A 20650-nucleotide genomic window follows, 5' to 3' on the forward strand; every position below is an offset into this window, starting at 1 on the left:
CTGTATACACGAAAATTTGACTATGATGGTACTGTACTTTCATATTTTCAATTTAAAGTTAACATTTGATTTTTGTTATCTATAGGGACGATTCTACTGACACGGGGAACAGTGCTTGTATTATTAATTCAGGTACTTCATTCCATTTGCTGAATTGCAGCTTAACACGCAAGTAATCACAAGGGAGGTGTGACTGCGTACTTGAACCAATTCAGAAAATTGTCCTCATTTATGTTTCAATCTTGACACAGCATTGCAATAAAATAATATGTAGTAAATATATCAACGTCATGTATACATATATACATCATTAACTGATTCGTTGTTTGTCAATTATATATACTTTTGTATTATAAAGACATACATTGTAATCGTTAACACCAAGATAACCGTAAAATAATATGTTATTAGGTTTAATCATAAAACGAAAGGAATTTAGTTTATCAATATTTTTGTCGTGAACCAAAATTTATGAAATAATAGGAATACACAAAAAATCTGTCATAGGGAACAAAATGAAGTTGTATTTTTTTCTTTGTTCATTATTATTTTAAATATTGTAAACAACCAAAATTATTGATTCATACAATTAATTACTTGTCTCGTACTTTTCGGGTCACTTATCTATCTTGTCTAGATTGTACACACAATTTTGTCCTAACCTAAAAGTGTGCTTTCTTCTGCTGTATATTGTAACCAAGTCACTACATCTTGCGTTGTAAAACATTAATCGCAATTTTATACAAATTTAAACAAATCCACCGATCTTGTGTCCATTAAAAATTTAACTAATTGCGTAGTGTTGCAACGCTGGACAATTTCAATTTAAATTTAATCCCGGTAGAAAGCCAGAGCAAATGTCAAGTGTTAATCATTTAAATTCCATCAGAGAGTAATCCGATTAAAAATTCAACACCGCTGCAGTGAATTATTCTGTGACAACAAACAATGAAAAGCAAGTATTAAATTTGAAACAAGCTCCGTATTTTCACAGTCGATGTTTCTTGCAGCTGTGTAACATTGTGTTCTGAGTGAAACACTCTTTTATCGCTCAAAGTCGTCAGTTTCTCAATTTCCAAACTACTCTCTAGCTGTAGTAGAGAAAACTGTTTATTCAAATGAGACTGGGAGGTGGAGTGAGCAGACAATGAGATGTTGAGACGATAAAGAGGTAATGCCATGAGACTCTTTTGACGAAAGTAGACTTAAATTGTGCTAATGGCAGTAAATACTATTCATTTATAAATATAATTATAAGTTATAGCTTCTAATATTGCATTATTGAAATCGACAAACACAGAGCTGTAATTGAAACAGCAATATTTACAAATAACAATGTATATTCATTGCTTAGGACTTGTGTTTTTTATGATATTAACATTAAATACATCGTAGTGTTAAAGGTGGTACTGTAAAATACAAGACAATGATTTAAAGCAAACAATTATGTATTGAAACTATGCGCAACTAACTTGTTATTCACTGTTAAACATTGAATTAAATATTTATATTAGCAAAACTTTAAATTATGTTGTCAGTACCGATGAAGGTAAATAAAAAATCAATATGCAATTTTGGTTACTGTATGAATCAAACAAGTCTGAAGGAGAAGGAAAGACCATTTTGAGCTGTTGTATGAATTAATTATAATCATCGGATTCAAAAAATCTATTACTGTATAAGATGTTAACGGTTAATCTATATATTATTATCAACAATTAATGATAAGGCATTAGTCATTTTATGTATTTAAATAAAATGCTAATTCTGCGTATTCGTCCTAACTATCACCTCTGTAGTGGGACAGATTCGGGTTGAAGCATATTTTCTGGGGAAAAAATTACACCAGTAGCTACCGTACAAGGAAATGTCGGAAAATCGCACGGGCTATTTTCATCCAAAACGCCGCTTGATTGCAGTTTTTACTCGCAACGCTCAATGGTGAATTGCGTGCATCACCTCCATAACTCGTTCACAACCTCACAACTGGTCATGAGTTATGCCGACCTTCACTGCAGTCTGATCCGACAAAAACAATCAATTTATCGACTCTAATTTTTGGGACAGTCCGGTGATTAGAGTGATGTCAGTGGTGATAGCCCTGAGCAACCCTAGCAACCGATTGTTTACCCTGCATAGCAACAGCGTTCTGATTGGTCAATACTTATCAATGTGGGGGCTTCGGCTTGAAAACTACATTGCGGGGCTTCATACAGCTGTTACGGGGTTAAGCTCTTCCCACCAAAAACCCTGCGTTGACCTAATATCTGGACGAGTTTATTGGTTCGCTTTCACGTTTGGAACACGTTTTACAAACTTTGTTGCAGTTTTCCGTTTACCTGAACATTTGCAAGTAATGGTCTAGCTTGTAAAAAATATATTACTTGAGTTAAAGCAGAAAATATGTTGATGAGAAATGTTATAAATGAATATGGTGATTGCTGTTAGTAAATTTAGTTTCAAAAGTACATCTTTGATAGGTTGCTGATGCGGTAACAATATGTATGTAATATACACTTATTGCATCAATCTTATGTATGGTGGCAGTTTAAATTATTAAAGAATATTGTAAACTCCGTTAAACTTAACACCAATAGAAGGGCTTCACTATTAATAAATGTAAAAAATCCATTCCTAAAAAAATTAGTCAGTGTTAAATTAATTTTGTTTCATTGTTTTAACGGTTACTTTTTACCTTTTTAATGGTTTAATTGGTTAATGGATTTAACGGTTAAGTCGTTTACCATTCAGGGTCTTATACGGTAGACTATTGACGGCTAATCAACAGTTCGCTTTAACCCGTTCCTCGTTAAAAACTTCTATAAATACACATAAAACAAAGCTGAATTTCCAATAGCTTCCAAGTACACACTAGCATTTGTACAACAATTTTACTTTTAAAAGTTCACAGTTCGTTTCAGTTCCACGTGTTTTTTTTTTTACAAATATATTGTTTAAACAACTGAGGGGACGTTTCCGCTTGTACTGTAACCATCATGATGGTGAATCATGCTGAATCACATTTTTTGCACAAAGAAATATGTTTAATCAACAACTTGGAGCGTTTATCAACAGTTTTGTAGATTATTGCATGTTTACAGCAATCATGAAAGGAACATTGCAAAAAATGTGTTTCATTCGGGGTTTTCCGACACATTAGACAAGTTCGCAGTTTATTAATTAGGCAAGTGTGTTTCTTGAAAACCTTTTTCTCACTCGTGTGCATCGCAGAGAAAATCTACGCATACTGTTAGGAGGATATTTTCCTGTTTTATGTGCAGAATCAATTTATAAATTAAAATCGCCTCAAAAACAAGCACAGAAATTTTAATTTAAAATTAATTATGGATTGCCCCGATGGGTTGGTGACGAAATAGTAAAACAAGAAAGTCACAACAAATGGAAGAAATTCCAATCACAAGTTTTAAGATTATGTTGTTTAAAGTATTATTGCGGGGATTTTCCATCACGTGCCATCATTGGCTGGAATGACTTCAGGAGACTCTTCACAAAACTGTATACATTTTGTTATGTATTTCGTAATCGTAGGTGTCAATTCTAGTAAACTAATAAAAAAAAATTTATAGGGCATGGTTTTATATGAAGTAGATTACTTAAACTTGACTGTGAACTTGGGTCTCATGTAGACTTGGTTAAAAACCTAATGCTTGAAAACGGGTTCCGAACAACCAGGTGCTAAATACCTTTGACGAAAAGTCATATTTCTATAAATAAGTTTTGAACACGTCCTTCTTTCTACGAGCAATCATTGGTGTAGTGTACGACGTGACCAAAATGATCCTGTTACCAGATCAACAAACCGACCTCGTTCCATTGCACCTTTTATCCAATTACTGAACGCTATTTCAAAAGGCCGTTAACTTAAACCTGATAGTAATTGCAGTGCAAAATAATCGAGGTACCTTTGAGGGAATTTGCATTACAGAACTAGTGAACTGTTAGGAGCCACCCCGGCCTAGAAGGGTTGCATGGCAGATGGCGGGGGTGTGATGGTATCCGTTTACCCCAGGGCCAGCTGGGAAGCCCCATCCTACACCGGGCCACCCAAGTCTTTACGTTACTAATGTGAGGGTATCAAGTTATGCGAGCTGGGCAAAGAGGTACTTGAGGACATCCGACACCAGTACCGTTGTAACGTGTATTGTGTTTGTAAATGCGTTATGGTTGGTGGACGATAATATACTCATTAAAAATGTGTTAAGACTTGTTCCAATTATCGGATGTTTAAAATGGTGCAAAGATTAGCAGATTAAGTTTTTTCCTTGGTTAAAATAACTGAAAATACGATGAGGAGATTTATTATGAATTTTTGTTGAACAGTCACTGTAGGTCCAGTTCAAGCTGGCACTAAAACCCCTTTTGTCGTAGCCATTAGGCCTAATAATAAACAAGTCTGTCAATGATAATCAAGTAACCAAGAAAATACGTTACCAAATTAAATCATACGTAGTTTTATTGTTTTTGGTATCAATAGCTGTTTTAATCAAAGCAAGCAGAAAATTTACCTATTTCGATCAACAACATTGTTTCCTAACACTCCATATCAGACTATACTTAAAAAGTCAGACAAACAACAAACACAAATACAAATGGCCACTGGACATAAACAATCGGTATCACTCTTGCTACTTATTTAATACGTCATGTTGGTTAAAAGCTATTACGGACTCCATCATTGCGAATGCAACATGTACAAGGAGTAACACAGTTGTAAAGCGCATTTCGCATTTCAAAGTCAGTGAAGCTGTTTTATGTTCGTTGTAAACGGAATATTCACCGGCCGCGCCTCCCTTATACGATCGTCCCGGGGATAAAGTCGAAATAAACATTTTATTGCTCCCGAATGGAATTGTAACACCTTAGTGGACTGTTTAAATTACTCAGTTTGGTAGTGTAAGAATTTAATTAACTTCTAAAGTCATTAGCAATTAAATAGTCCTGCAGCTTTTGACAGGAGTCCATAAATACAGAGAAAGTTCCCCGCGCTTGGGAGGTATAATTTTTTTGTATTTTTTTTAATGTGGATCCATTTTGGTTGAGGTGGATTCCGGATTGCCGGATCGCATTATACCATAGAACATCAGTGATTTGATCGATTTGAACCTAGTAATTCATGACAGAAGTCCGGCTCTCGTTCACTATTTTTTAATAGACCAGAAGTATCCTAATATATTTTTTTTATTACACTTTCAGTAATGATTATGTTTGAGTGTCAAGCATTGACGATGTTGTTTTACATTTGACTAAGTTTTAATCAATCTGCATTGTGTTAATCACTATCACTAAAAAAATATAAAATAATCAAATACTTATCATACCTCAAATCACAGTACGGGATCGTCTATACCATCCACGAAATCAAACGTCTATTGCTCAATAAAGTGAAATAGGTTTATAATTTATTTAGGATATTTTCGAAATTGTTTACGGCTTTAAATAAATAACCACAATCCAACTAGCTGAAAATATTGTAATAAGTTTCTTAGATACATTTACCAGTCTCGCACCAGTTTGAGTTCGTTTTCACACGCAGTCGTGCGTGTATAATATGATCGATCATCGTTCACAGTTTAATACGTGTTTAGAACACAAATCGACAATCAATTTACAGTTTGAAAAACACATGGCGGTTCTAAACTGCATGTTTTGTACATTGTTTGCAGATGTTTTTGTTATTTGATTAGATTCGTCCAGGGGCTCCAAATCATCATTTCTTACTACGTATAAGGTAAATATTACCGGCTAAAATGTCCAGGAAATGTGTAAACTTAAAATATTTTGAGGCACCATAAAAATATGCGTTGGAAAGAAATAAGCGTGGTTTCAGAAACTAACAAATTTCCCCTCAATGTATATTCAGTAGGGACAAAACAAATTCGTTTGAAATTGAAAATTTTACGAAAACATAACTTTTTTCACAATATATGCCCTACAGGGATAGAACGTTGAAATCATACATAGCGCACACTGGACCTTAGTTCAAATTACGTCCAAATTATTATTTTTTTTTATTTCAATAGCGGTCTAAAGCCAATATAATTCATTCATTAGCAACGTAAAATTACCTATAAGTCATTTACGATTTACGCATTTTTGGGACGTTTACTTTTAAAACATTCTCCAGATATAAGGTATATGTCCGTACAGGGAGATATTTTGGCTTCAAATAAATCTAAATTTTAAAAATGAGAGTTCAGTGTTTAATGAGAAGTGGTTTAAGGTAAAGTAAACAAACAAGACAATAGGGAACGTTGACTGCTCGAGTGTGAACAACGCACATAGAGTAACAATAGTGATGTGAACTTTGAACTTTCTTGCTCTATGTAAAGGATACACACGGGACCATTGTTGTGTTGTCGAGTGGGGCTTTGTTGGTTTATTTTGGTTACTTAGAAAAACAAACTTGATTTTGCTTACCATATTGCATTGTTGATCTCTCTTGTTGTATATGTTTGTCTAAACGCAAAGTTGTTTTGTCACTTTAGAAAATCTGATTTGTTGTTTGTTTGTAAAATACAGGCAATTAAAAATCTTGGGTTGTTATTACCGCCACACTTTATTAATTCGCCACAACAAGTTTAAGCCCAATAACACAATTTAAAAAAATCACCATCAGGTACGAAAGATACAACCTAGTTTAATGGAAAAGCAATAGCTTAAAATTTACTACTTCCCTTTTTTGTTTTTTTATGAACCATTTTGCAAAATTTATATTACCTAGGTTTGAAAGATTCCATGTTATTGCAATGTTATTAAGGTTTAGCTTTGAATAACATTGTTAACATCGACCTGAAGAATTACTAAAAGATGCATACAGTAGTATAAATTTGGGAAAGTGGAAAATATCATTAGGATAATTAAACCAACAAAGATGCTTGTTTGCGGTCTGTTCTTTCCATACGTGACATCATGACGCACAAGTTTCATTTTCAGGCTCAACAAAGCCGAGTTATGCTCAAAAAAACTTTTACCATTATTTAACAAATGCAATCCTTAGTTTAATACTCTCGTAGCTATTCCAAAATTTGCGAAAAAATAATTAAATTGTGCTAATTAGATGGTAGGCTAGAAACGTATGCCAACAAATTGTAATCTCTTAACTATTACTTATCTGAAATGTTATCTAAGCAGAATATTATAGCGCAAAATTCTACTGTGTACAAAAAGAGCTCAAATTAAAAGAGTTGATTAAAAAGGTCGTCGTAAATAATTTATTTTAAGGTACTTTAAGTACAGTACGTAAAATCTCAATATGAATATAATCAAGACCAAAGAATTCTATTCGGTTTTGTTTGAAAGCCGCGAGCTAGGACTTGGCAGTGAAAATAAATATTTGCATCTGCATACCACTAAATCTTGTAGAACAAAGAAACTGGCTTAAGCCACGGAGGGCGGATTCCTAGGACTCTGGCACGTGCCGGGTCGAGGAATACGTGGAAACGACCGGGACTGGAGGTGTTACTGGAAACCACAGATGCTGGAAACTGTACATTGTGCTATCCTTGCTTGTGATGTTTGACCTTAATACTGTACAACAATTGAACCTGGATTATCTTCAGGACGGTTTTACCACTCATCCATCTGTCATTTAACTCGTTCAACACTATATTGTTCTGTTCTAGTGAATAGATTTAATTCCAATTATAAGGTCATTTTTATCATGGAACCTCTAAAATGAACAGGTCTTTCTTGAAACTAAATTCACAACAAGACCGATTCGTATATCCAAACGTAAAAATACAAGATATCCATTAGTTTTATACTGAATTTACAGCGTTGCTTTCAGTAACATTACTTACTTGTTGATATTTGTCCAACAGGTTTCTCAGTAAACAAATAGGTCCCTTACACGCCCGTGTGACAACTGACATTGTTCAACATGAGGCAAAGAAATGGATGCACCGGAGCAGAAACAATTGGCTAATTATACTGATGACTAATTTGTTATCGGTATTGTTTAGCACATTTGGAATTTACGACAGTGTCCAACATTTTCCTTTCCGACCAATTCGCAGATTTTAATGGTTTAAAAGTTAAGACCCTCTACAGTTGAGACCATGTTTGAACAGTTCCTGATGCCAGATGCCAGGAAGTTATCGCGTGGTCCGGAGTGGCACGGGTGCAGTCTGCTGTCAGTGTGTGTGTGTGGGCACGGGTCCTACTGTAGGTGTGTGAGTGTGGGCAGCAACACGACCTTTGCCCCCTCAACACATGTGGGTCTAGAACTCTAGAACAGCCACCGCCCGCTCACCAGGCCTAGCCACCGCCCGCTCACCAGGCCTAGCCTCAGCCTGGCTTCTGTGCCACGTCACTTCCATCTCCCATCTGCTCGGAACAGAGTAAACCAATTACCGATTCAACGGGTTCATAAGAAAAAGTTCAAGCCAAAAACCTGTTGATAGTACACGCATTGTTCTTCACTCGCGATCGCCAACTTATTTTAATTTGAATGAATGTCGGTTAGATTCTGGGGCACTACTTGGTAATTTTTATAGGAAGCGTAGACCATCTATGCACAAACTTACTGAATAACAAATAAATGCAAATTAAATTCATCCAGCGACTTCGCAAAAGATACAGAAAAATTTACTACTTTCTGATTGATCTCTTTGCAATACTTTTTTGTGTAGCTAATAGCTATCGATTTCTCCCAAACCCAATCATTTTACCCCACTTAGTAGAAATAATTGTATGTCGTCGAGAATATTTTTCAAACACTATAAGCCCTTTGGGAAAAGATCTGTAAACTATTTCTTCTGTGCCCAGTTATAGAATTTGTGTTTCGAATTTCATTGCAATCCATTTACTTTAAGACATTGTGTTTACTGTTTCGCTTTTTAATGATCCACAGATCATGATTCAAGTGAAGTAAATTTCTAAATCGACCTTTTTTAGCATACCTACAAGCTATGGCTTATACCACTCCTTTTATCTATTCTTATATCTACAAATTTTAATTCGGAATTTACATTTTTGTTTGGTTTAACTTAAAAACTATTGACTGTTTGGAAAGATAACTTTTTTTACAGGAATTCACTAGTGTGCTATGTTATAATCAAGTGAGTAACTTTGAACTTGATCAAAACAGGTACATAGGTGACCCAGGTCAATGTTCTAACAAGGCAAATGTGATTAAGTGTTCAAAGGGAATGAGGGTAGTTGGGCGAAATAATGAGAGAATTACCATAGTGGCCTAACTAAGCATGAGCATGGGGACCAAAACGCTTTGTTGCCGCTAACTTTCGGCTGGCACGTTAACTAATCTGAGGAAATTGGCAAGATTATATTTGAATATATTTTTGTACGACACTTTAAGGGACAGTTAGTTGAGTAAAAAAATATATTTTAACCTACCGGTATAAAAACCCTAACTTTTCCTAACTTGTTTTATTTTTCCGGGATAAAAGTGAACAACCAAAAAGTAATTAAGTTACAAACGGACAAGAGCTGTTAAATATCTTCTACATTAACCATCGTATAACATGTTTAAAGAAATACATTTTGTGGAAAAACCAATGTTTCATCACTGTGTCAAATGATGTATTATTATAAAAGGTTATTTTGATAAGGTTATTTTGAAACATTGTGCCGAAAAATTTAGCCGTTTTAGTGAAAATCAATAAAACGTACAAATAGGCTAATTAACGTCTTTTTCAATGTTTTGACATATTTATACACCTTCGTTGCGTATGATTGGTATTAACTTATGGGAGGACAAGTTGTGTTAAATTACCATCGATATGATGACAAATGACTACGCTACGGAACAAAATATTTAAAAGTAAATGCACTTTTAATTGTCTTATCACATTTATATATTTAGCATTGTCATTGAATTTGGTATTAGCGGGGATAAATTAAATATATTCCTCCAAGCAGAAGTATTTACTTATAATCCAATATTATTGCAGATTATATCAACTCATTGATCATTAAATCATTGATATCATTAAATTACGAGTAAAATGCAAAACCGAGATAAACCTAATATTCATACCGGATTATGAATAATTAATCAGAATAAAGTTAATTAAACCTATAGCATGTGACATTGATTTGATTTGATAAAGCTCAATCACACGATAACATGTTCGATGATTACTTTCTAGTAATTAAACTAGCGATCAATTAACTAACTGGAATGCTCTGTGTTGATGAAAATTAACCCTCCGCTTTGACACGCCCGCACACTCACAAACACAAAGTACACACATACACACTCACACATAGAGAGAGAGAGAGAGAGCATGCATTAAAGCCACCAACATCCCATTTACTTCGGATCAAGGGGCAAATGGGTGCTTTGCAAGCCGCTCTGTTGCTGTCTGTTCATGTTTTTATTTGTTGGAATTGACATGATGTCATCGATAAAAAATTATTTTATCCATACATAAACACAATTGTTCAAATAATAAGTAAATTTGTTTTAAGTATTTTTGGTACTTTCCTGGAACATTCATTATTATCGATGATTTTTTTTTAATATATCGATATTAACAAATTGAAACATATCAGCTGACAACTACGATAAATTTTGTCCAGTATCAACAAACAATAATACAATGTAACTATTCTAAAAAAATAATCGAACATAACTAACTAAACTTGCTGTAACATTTAAAAATTACGTGTTTTACTTGCCTTTACTGTTATCAAACGGAATTTTTAAATGGTACAGCAAGTTTGGTTGGTTATGTTAGGTTAGCTTAACTTACAACAGTTTCATTTCTTAATCCATATAATAGACTTTTAGCCTAAACAAGATCAGTTGTTAATTTGTAATGTAAATCGATATATCGAAAACAAATCATCGATAATAATGAATGTTCCTTTTAACAGGAAAGTACCGTATTGGTACTCTCAAAGATATTCTTGACTAGCAGAGTACCCGTCCTTCGTACAGGGTTGGCATATAAGTATAAAATGCTTATTGCAGTTATACTCAAGCTTTGCGTTTGCAATGAGGGAGGACACAGTTTGATAAAATTTGCTTCTTTAAATTTACAATATTCTATAGTATTACACATCTACCATAGCCATAATGTTCTACCACTTCACCTAAACAATTGAAAAAAATTAATTATCAAAGATTCGCAAAATATCACAAATTATTCATGAAATTAAAACATAAACATAACTGTAAACAATCCTACTTTGACAGTTAGTTCTCATTGTGTACCACAGTTTTTTGTTGCTGCTTAATTCAAATTAGCTATTTTCATAAATGCAATAAAAATAAACGGTATCAGCATTCTGACACATACTTTCTCCCATAAGTTTGTCAACAACCTTTATCATGTGTAAGCGGTGAGAGTAAATATACGGAAATGGGATTTGTACAATTTTGTTCAGAATTTAAAGGACTATAACATACTAAATTTTTATCAAAATCGTTCGGGCCATTTTTGGGAAAATCCGATTTTTCTCTTATTTTATGGGGGTTTTACGGGAAAATGACATAATTTACAATAACTTTTGAACCGTAATTTTTACAGAAATGGGATTTGTACCATTTTGTTCAGAATATAAAGGACTATATAACATACTAGATTTTTATCAAAATCGTTCGGGCCATTTTTGGGAAAACCCTATTTTTCCGTTATTTTATGGGGTTTTATGGAAAAATCCCCTTAAAAATAAACATTTCTGAAAAACTAAAAACAACTATCCAAATTGTATGGACCATAACATACTATGTTAAATCAAAACCGGATTTTTTTCTAAAATCCTATTTTTCGTTATGTTATGGGGTTTTTATGGGGAAATAACATATTTGACCATAACTTTTGAACCATAATTTTTACAGAAATGGGATTTGTACCATTTTATTCAGATTTTAAAGGGCTACAACATACTAAACTTTTATCAAAATCGTTTGGGCCATTTTTGAGAAAATCCGATTTTTCCGGGTTTTTTTAAATAGTGCTGCAGCCTGTGGGCAAATCTTATAACTTTTTAATTCTTTGCATATCATAGAACCAACTTTTTTAGTTAAAACAGCTGACTAAATTCTTTAATTCTCTTTAAATATGAATACTCATAAGGTTAACATGGGGAACTACAGAGCCACTGGGGCGGAGGCCGAAATGATTTTTGAGATAATAATATGCCTATATAGCCCAACCCATTCAGTAGTTAATGCGTGATTGAACTTCAAACAAACACACAAACTTTCACATTTAAAATATTAGTAAGATTACTAATGTAAACACGATTTCGAGTTATTTTCATACACGGACGCTTAGGTGAATGTGAATTTATTTAAGATTTGACTAACAATACAGTAGCCGTTTGTTTTCCGTAAAGTCAACATTAAACAGCTGATTCTGTAAGGGGTGTTACCGGAACCGGAAGTATGAGTGTGAAGAGACACCGGATGTCCGTTAGATAGCGTCGTGGTCGCTCTACACACAGAGTACGAGTGGAGATAGCAGAGCGACGCCTTCAGGTACTGATAACAATGATAAGGATGTGTTCAGCGATGGTTTGAAAGCGGGTTGAGAAAGTTGTCCTGCTGGAAAACCGGAGATGTCATTTCGAAATGCTATGTAGGGCCTACATAGTAAAAATTATTTTGTAATTGTGGTTGGTATTGGAGATTTTAGGGTGTGCCCAGTGTATTTTGTGGGTTTGCATTCCCACTGATAATTTGTTCTCAATAGCGAAGAAATAAAATAAATAAATAACAAAATAAATTTTAAAAATATTTCTTGATTGCAGGACTGTAGACAAATTTAAACACCTATACAGTACAATACGCCAATCTGAACTGTGTTTTGGGGACGGATTGTGTTACATGCAATAAATGTCCCAGCAATAAAACAATACAGTATTACTTGAAATCGTCTTCAATGTGTATTGATCATGTCATATGTAGATTCAGTAGATCTATACAACATTATGTGTAATATTATATGAGAATTTAGTCTCTGATACAATATTCTGTGTTAGGAGAGATAAGCTAATTTGCAAAATATGAACCCAATCTCCAACCACGAGGACGCTGCATATTATCAAGTTAATTTGAATTGTGTCAATATTTGTAACGGAAATAAATAGACCTATCCAATCAAATGTGATTTTTGCCGTTGTCACATGGCTTGTCGTAACAGTCGCAGGATAGGAAATGGACCTTTAGGCCTACAGGCAGTAGTATAATAAAACGACAATACAAACCGTCGCAAGCGATGCTGATAAAAGGAAACTCGGGAGCAATGGGGAGGATATTGTGTAAGGATATGGAAGATATTATCCAAGGATGTGGAAACTGCTCCAGGCCTGACTCCTGGGTTTGCATGTGTAATATAGGATAAACAATGAAGACAGAAGCAGAAGTTATAACATGTTACACTACATCAGCGTGTATTGGCGGTTCACAACGTCTCTCTTGGGCTTGCGGATTATATTGTCTGTGCTTGCGGTCTCTACTATGTCCATCATCAGGAACAATTTTATACAACAATGTATAAATGTCGGATTGTAAAATTGAAAATAACTCATTTCCCATAACCTCTTGAGCTGGTTTTGTAGAGCAATGTGATAATACTTTTGTGTCAATTAAACTCTCAAACCAGCTGGAAGATTTCAAACAAATCTTTAACATTATTTTATGATTTTTCACCTAAAGCGTATTATTTAAAAACTCTGTTTTGTAGCTTTCCTCATGAGCTGGTGAATATCACAATTTTCTTCGTATAACAATTGAGGCAGGAATGTGAAGGAGCCTTGAATCAATTAATACTTTTGTGAAGTTATTATTACTTTTGTTGTATTCAATCTTATTTGTTGTAAGACCTTCGCAAACACTACATTATATTGATGCAGGGTGAGTTAGTTGAGGGTCAAAGTCTCGTGTTTCGAGATCGATATCACTCAAGACATACTCAGCTTTGCGCGGCGCATTTGTAAGTCTAATGTTGTACACGACAAGATCTGTGACTGTTTGGTATTTTTCACTTTAATTAGTGACATTTCCTGTATAAGTTGATCTCACTTCCGTTCGTTAATCGAGGTATATAAACCGTTCATAAATTGTAACAGTAAGCTCTTTAAGGGTAATTAATTTGACAAAGCGGTCAACATTTTAGTACGATGTTTGGATTTATGTGAGGTGTATATAATATATATTTTAACATTTTGTAATATGGTAAAAATATACTAAAAGGTAAATGGTTAGAGATAATAGCTTGTTAAAATTAATTTCGCGAAAATAACCCGACCTCAATGAAATGGCGATAATCCTTATCGCGTGCACTCCTTTTCATTATACACGTCTAAACACACTGATAATATAGTTCGAGAAGGTTGGTAGCAGTGGCGCGATATTTGTTGGCTGATTAGATTGAACGGGAGGTGAGATTCAATGGGCCACGGCAGGTATTGTTGTGCCAACTTGATAAAAGAGTTTCCCGCCATGGAGCACACAAAGCGCCAACTTCCCGCCATAATCGACTGCCTCAGCAAACTTGAGTTCCGCTTTGCCGTAAACACTAAACTCTCTTACAAGATGATCCAATTGGAACAATGGTTATTAACGTGGTGGATAGGATGTGTTCAACAGAACTTCCCTTTGTGTTGTGTAAAATTACGTCACTTGTAACAATTATGAGCAGATGTGACACAATTTATATTTTCCAATCGTTTGTAATACTGTACTCATGCAGGGACAAGACGTGTTTGAAAGTTGATTCGCCCACAAAGGTTTTTTTACAAAGACGTTTAATGACAGCCGCAAAGACGAGCCGAGTCGCCGATTTAATCGCGACCGGATGTGCTGGCTCAGCTCACTTCCGGAAACGGCCTTCGCAATAAATAACACCTGAAGGGGTTGGGGTTCGACGGTTAGCGCGCTTTGCACACATGGGCGCATGGGCCTGGCAGCGCGCTCTCCCTGGCTGCGGCCTGCTCATCAACTAAACATCATCTGTTATCAAAGTATGTTCAAGGTTAGCCACAGTAGCTTTTACCAATGACTAGCCTCGGTTGTCGTTGTCAGCCACGGACTTTCCCTGATAGTTTCGTGCTGGGCTGGTGTTGGTATGTGACATGTGTAATTCTCAGTGCAAATTAACACAGACGAACCTCGTCTTGTGAAAGTAGGACAAGTTACGGAGTACAAAGTCGCCCACTTTTGTCACAAACTTGTCCCAGACTTGGCAAACGCATAATATGATATTTCGTCAAAATCGGATCATTTTTGCTCGAATCAAATAGGTTTTTGGTAGTAAGTGACATCAGTGTTGTAGTCATATGTCAGATGTGTGTTCTTGTGTTGTAGCATTGACTATTTTGTAGTCAGATCCTTGGCTAAACAAGATTAGTGGAATTATACAGCACAACGAAAAATCCGAGCAACACGTGCTAGTTTTAGCACATTTTAGAAATATATATGATTTTGACAGTATTGGAAAACACTTAAAAACCCAGAGTAACTTATTCTAATTATAAATCAAGCATTTGTCGTATCATCGACTATCCTAACACCTAAACTTTTAAACTGCGAAAAGCGACGTTAACCAAAGATAAAAAGCTCAATATAAAGTGACGAAGTGGAAGACACGAGAATTCGCGACGACTGCATCTGTTCTATCCATCGCTGTTTTCTGTTCGAATTTAATTCGGTGCGACATTCTAATGGCCCTTAGAAAGCACTTCGTCTGTCCCATCTCACAGATTCCATTTTGAATATTTCCATTTTTAATTCAAATCTTAAATCGTTCGCTAGTATTTCAAAGTAAACATTTATATTTATTTTAGAAACTATAGTACTGTAATCTGTTATTTATATTGTATTTGGAGCGCTTATGGACACTTCTGGATAATTACATTTTTAAAGGATAATAACTTTAATCTGCCTAAAAATGTAGTTATGTTCGGTTATTGTTAGGAACAAAAAGAGCCTTTGATTTAAGGTTGACCTTGACCACAGTAAGCCCAACATCGAAACGTGGAAATCTGAAAGCCAAAAGAGTGTGTCTTGGAGTAGAACTGCTTTGCAATTGTATGCTTGCAGTATCTACAACACTACAAAAAATTAAATTATTTTGTTGTTTTTTATCTAGGCCTATACAAATCAAATCAATAATGCAAGTTTTCCCGTCATGCATCATCAAACTGTCTGTCCGATCAGTGGGGAAATTGATCTTATCTCCAATTCAATTCCCGATCTTAAGATTGCATTGGGCTCTGCTATCCCAGGCTTTTAAAGTTACTGGATTAAGCTGTAGAGTTGTTTTAGTAATAATTTGAATCTACTTTACACCGTTGATTAAATACTCAGATTTAATTAACAAAGGCGGATAAAATGGTTCGATAACGTATTCTTCACAAGATATGTATATAGTTATTTGTGCAACTAGTGAGCAAAGTGAGCAATTGCCTCACTCGAGTTACCATAGAACTACAGTTCTATGGGCCTTACGCGCCTTACACGAACCGTAGGCGAGTGAAGAATGCTTTCTCGAGTGAGGCGATTGCACGTTGCACTCGAGTTGCACATTATATTTTTCCTACAGTTACCATAAAACAAATAAATTGGTAAAGAAACGCGCCTTCACGTTGCAAATCTGGAGTGAGACAAAGTAATTAGAGTGATGAGCGAATTGGCCACTTTGCTTTCTCAAATCAGAGAGAACATGTACATTGTTAGGTAACTGTAGGAAAGAGTTATTTTTGTATGAATGGAATAATTTATGACACCCTCAGTGGCAGTTTTAGGGTTGGATCAACGCGTTGGTCTAGATTCACCCATACTTACACTTTTCAATATTAGGTCTTTAGGGAACACTTATTACCAGCATCTAAGTGGGTTTATTTAACTCATATGGAACACCCGATACTTTATCTGGACCATTTCAATGCAGTATATATTTTTTTGTGGAAATTAATTTAAGTAAATATTAGCATTATACTCAATGATATTAGTCTTCTAAGTTTTTGTGCGGTTTCATAATAAACGTTACAACACGTCTATCGTATCGTATTGTATCTAAGCACTTGTCTAGATTCAACTACTATAGGTCTATACATTAAACACATTAATTTGCATTAATTTAATGTATTCAAAACAAGACTCGACTTTTCTAAACCTTTGAACGATAATAATTGCTGGACGAAGTAAACATCAATGTAAATGAAGCCCGTCTAAATTAGCCAGCTAAATTAACTCTTCTGGGAGCTGTTAAATTAGTTCTCTTTAACCCGATGATCTCTTTGAGCTTTAACTGTTTCGTCGCCATAAAATAAACGTCCCAACTTTATTTGACGAACAGATTACAAATCAAGTCATATCTTACAAGAATAGCTTAGTTATTACACTATGTCTCATGGTAAAACCTGAGCCCGGTATCAATTTACTTTTTGGTTTTGAGGTCCCCAGAGGTCAAAAACACATTAATATATATATTTATTTATAAATAACTTCATGATCAGCATTGTACACGTTATAAAATTTACGGAAAGTAAATAAAAGAAACGTCTTATAACACTTAAAACATATATTTATGCTTATACTGTTACTCACAAGACGGTAAATACACAAAATACCACTTACCATCTTTTTTGTATATTTACCGTCTTGTGAGTAACAGAATAAGATGAATAATCTTACATTCTTAACATAATCTTAATTTTACATTCGTGAACGATTTCACGAAACCTCGCCAAAATTTTGCAATTTCTCCATAAACCATTTTGTAGAGCTCTAAAAAAACAAACAATCTAGTAGATTAAAGCGTGGTTGTATACCTAATGGTCACGGAGAAAATTCCATAAAACTGTGAATTCAAATTTCCAGTGTTATTCTGATGGAAAAAAGTAAGCTATTGTATTTTGCTTTAAGGGACATTCTGATTAAAACTTTGACCAAATTACTTATTTCGTCCTAAGCTATTGCCATTTCACTCAAAACGCACCTTATTTCATTCCCAGTTAAGGCTAAGGTGTCTTTCAAGACGCCGCGACATAAAATGTAGGCATACCTATTTAAATAACATAAATACTATCCAAGTCCCATAATATCATTTAACGGACTTATTTTTATACTAGTGAAATATGGATCGAAACAGTTAGGAATGCCCGCATTAGAAAAAACTACTGTTTAGAACAACTAAACATTAATTTTAAACCCCCGTTGTGCTTCAAGTTCACTATATCAATAACCAAATACAATCCATGTTCCCGAGTGTAAAGATAGTTTTAAAAAACTTGTATGCAGTACGTAAGTACCGTATTTATTCATACAATTTTAATTTAAACACGTAAATTTATTCTCTTCTAATATTTTTCGGACACAAATGCACATTCTTCCTGACAAAATAAAACTCTAATTGAATAGCCTATATTTCTTATCAAAATTATATAATCAAAAAATTGAACTTCTAACTGTATTTTCGGACACAGGGATAACTGAACACAAACAAAAAAACAACATAAAAATAGGGTAGATATTGTTTATGAACAAGGAAAAGCAGGGCCTACTGAGACTGATCTAATTTAGCATAATACTGTAATATAAAAAAATTCAATTCAATTAACTGAGTTAGTTTGCACAAAAATACAGTAAAATGCAGTTGCTAGCAACAGTATATATTTTAGTAAAACAATAATTAGGATAAAAAATTAAAATGAATAATTATAATTATGTGATATCACCGACTCGTTTTATAAAAACTACCGATCATCACATAACCTTTTTATCAATCTATATTCTATAAAAGTCCAAAGTAAACAGCAACAAATATTCTTCAACAAAGTCACAGTGTAATTAGTTTTATCTTAATAATATATTTCTTTTACTTTCATTGAAAATAGAAAATTATATTACTGTACTATTTTTACATAGAAAGCATGTGTACATTTACAGTAATACATTTTTGGACTTTTTGGAAAGTCAAAACGTACCTGAACTGTCAAACGGAAACGCGCGATCTTCCGACTCTACACAACACTACGCGACACAACAAACTGAAAGAAAACTGAACACAAACACAAGTCCTGACTCCTGAACACTGCGACTGCAGCGAGCGGTACACATGTAGTTCCGAGAAGCGCCACCCCAGCAGCACTGTACAGTGAGCTGCAGAAGATAAGACGACATGTAGTTCGAAGATCCGCCGCACTGGCAACACTGTACTATTGAATATGAATTCCCACACTTCAAAATCAAATCAAATAGGTCTGTATTAAAATATTGGGTATTCTTACCTTCATAACGAGATTTTAACTCATTTTCCTATAGGGAATTAGCTATTACTGTACCTTAGGCATTCAATTCAATTCATCTTTATTTATTACAATATTTAGGAACCTACTCCTTTATACCTTAATACCTCCTTCTTTGTCTTTTACCCACAATGTGGGATTGACAGTGTCACTTTACAGGATTACTAATACAAAAAACAATATTTACAACTATTTACATACTTCCGGCAGGCTACAGGCTTCTTAAATCATCCCCTAAATACTCTGAAATATCGTAATAGGCCCGGCTCTTGATGAAAGTGGTTAACACTGCCTCAAATGTTCTCAAAAGTCCATCAACTGGATATGTCGTGGCAGCTTATTGAACAGACTTATGGCTGACACACTATAACTAGCCTGGGTCCTAGATAGTCGCACCCTGGGTACATCAAGCTGATGGCGCTGCCTGGTGTTATACTGGTGGACGTCAACACGAGTGGTGAAGGTTGTTATATTAGCCATAACGTGCACCAGACAGAGAAGTATGTAGTGGCCAACTACAGTAAGCACACCAAGTCGTGCAAAGAGGGGTTTGCAATGAGCACGATACTCACTCCCAGTAATAGTCCTTACTGCACGCTTCTGGAGCCTAAGAACTTCAACAAATCTTTGGCGAGTGTCCCCAGAGAAGAAGACCATAGCTGACATGGCAGTGAAAGAGGGCATGGTACACCATCACCAAATATGCCTCCGTTACACAAAATTTAAGCTTGAAGAGGAGGAAACAGATCCGTGAGAGTCTGTTGGTGGTCTGGTCTATGTGATGTGTCCAGCTGAACTTCCCATCAAGAACAAATCCAAGCAATTAGACTGGATCTTGAACACCAGGCTGATCTCTGGAGAGGCTGCAGATGATGTGCTGCGTCTTATCCTCGTTTAGTTGGAAGCAGTTTGCCAGAAACCAGGCAGTTGTATCTTCAAGACGCCGTCTGGAGATGGCCAAAGCTTGATCGATGTTCGTACCAGCTGATAGGAGAGAAGTGTCGTCTGCAAACATGAGGGTAGTGCCAAGGTTGTCGAGATCGTTGATCATGATGAGAAAAAGGGTAGGCCCAAGCACTGAACCCTGGGGAACACCAAAATCAACTGCCAAAGTGCCGGAGACAGCTCCACCAACTGCAACGACCTGCGAGCGCCGTTCGAGGTGAGTACTCAGGATGGCAAGAGCGGCATCCCTGATCCCATAGAAGTGGAGTTTCCTTTTCAAGATGGAGTGGGAGACACAATCAAATGCTCTACTGATATCACAGAGAGAGCTTGGTGGTTTTCAAATGCATTTTCCACGCTTGCAGCAACTTTTGCAACAGCATCAACGGTTGACCTGCCCTTACGGAAGCCAAACTGCATATTCGAGAAGTCCCTCAAAAAATACTTCAAGCTGGGGTTTTAT

The 20650-nt window shown here is 35.2% G+C and overlaps 1 protein-coding gene across 2 annotated transcripts in view; it reads right to left on the bottom strand.

Moving 5' to 3' along the window:
• Positions 1-19003, bottom strand: part of LOC128990218 (uncharacterized) — an 81488-nt gene extending 62485 nt beyond the window's left edge. For both annotated transcript variants that reach the window (XM_054412514.1, XM_054412513.1), the window contains exon 1: positions 18922-19003. The gene's annotated coding sequence lies outside the window, so the exon portion shown is untranslated. The remainder of the gene's footprint in view (positions 1-18921) is intronic.
• Between the last annotated feature and the right edge of the window lie 1647 nt (positions 19004-20650).

Source organism: Macrosteles quadrilineatus, unplaced genomic scaffold (genome assembly GCF_028750875.1).
Source record: "Macrosteles quadrilineatus isolate MER2022 unplaced genomic scaffold, UCM_ALF_1.0 Scaffold_3__2_contigs__length_128488019, whole genome shotgun sequence".
NCBI classification, from domain to species: Eukaryota; Metazoa; Arthropoda; class Insecta; order Hemiptera; family Cicadellidae; genus Macrosteles; species Macrosteles quadrilineatus.